Below are 1,433 nucleotides of genomic sequence, written 5' to 3'. Positions count from 1 at the left end.
GGATGGTGGTATGTTATGTGGTCTGTTTGATCTGCTTGTTGACTGTGAATTGCTATATGATTGTATGTATACGTGCACATGGTTGTTTGGACTGGACTTGGGTTGAGGTGGGTCCGACTGTGTGTTGTAGGCTAAGATACCCAGGGCAGACCGGTTGTCCCGAAGGCCCAGCAAGCGGTCCGAATAGACTGTATGCCTCGAAAGGGCGGACCATACGTACCGAAGGCTCGGAGAGTGGACCAGATAGACTGAAGGCCCGGTGCGGCGGACCAGTCATACTGTAGACTCAGATAGTGGACCGGGTGGATTGAAGGCCTGGGAGCGGGCGGACCAATCACACTGCAGACTCGATGTATGTGGATAGACTCAGAGGGTGCACCAGGTGGACTGTAGGCCGGTGCGGCGGACCAGTCACACAGTAGACCTGAAGTGCATGGCTGTTCTGTGATCGGATATGTTATGGCATGTTATGCGTGTGTGGTACTTGTGGTTGGTATTTTGGGGATATCTCACTAAGCTTTCGGGCTTACAGTTGTGGTTTTATGTTTTTCAGGTTCTTCTGGGGATCGTGGCAAGGCGAAGGCGTGATCGTACCGCTCCTCATGATTTTGTAGTATTGTGATTCTGGGAATACGTTAGACGTTTTGTATTGAAAACCTTTTGTAAAGATTTAATGGAATCGGGATGTTTTTGAAAAAAATTAAAAATTGGTTGTATTTTTCGGTCGTTACAAGTTGGTATCAGAGCCTTGGTTTGAGTGAATTGGAGGAACATTCGTGTGACTCCAGTCTCAAATCGAGGAGAGTTTTTAAAAGAGTATTTAAAATGGTTTTCAAAATGAGTAAAGAAGGACGCAGAGGTACGATCAGCCGGAGCCAATAAGTAACGCCAAAATACCATGCACGATTATTTGTTTTGAGCTTTGATAGAACAGCATGCTAGTGATAGACTAGGGATCTTCAGGATTTCATGATATGTTGCCTGATTTGTGATGCCTGTAGCCTAGGGTTCCTTATAGGATATTTTTAGTGCTCCTCTAGTGGTGAGGGTTGAGCGTTGTTATGCATGCTTCTCTAGGGCGTTGTGGTAGTACTTCATACAAATATGGGTAGGTGTGGAAGGTAGTATCGGCCCGTACTACTGAAAGCACAGGACCCATACGCGTATCAGGGAAACCATGATCTCTAGGGTTGGGTTGAGAGAGTTGGATCCCAGGTTTGTGGGAAGAGTATAAGATTTTGTGTGGTGTTTTTCAGTATGGAGATTCCGAGGCATGATGAGAGTTGATCCGGATCAGGATCGGGAGCTGGAGAGAGAGTTCCGGGCGGATCGGTGCCGCCCGAGGTTATCGGTCAGATGAGCACAAGCGAGTTGGATGCTAGGATTCGTGAGATCCTGCGTGATGAGATTGCTGAGTTGTTTCGGGTTGAGTT

The sequence above is a fragment of the Lactuca saligna genome, chromosome 4 (genome assembly GCF_052625555.1).
Source record: "Lactuca saligna cultivar CGN05327 chromosome 4, ASM5262555v1, whole genome shotgun sequence".
Taxonomy (NCBI): domain Eukaryota; kingdom Viridiplantae; phylum Streptophyta; class Magnoliopsida; order Asterales; family Asteraceae; genus Lactuca; species Lactuca saligna.
The sequence above is the reverse complement of the archived record's forward strand: the minus strand, read 5'-3'. Positions refer to the sequence as shown.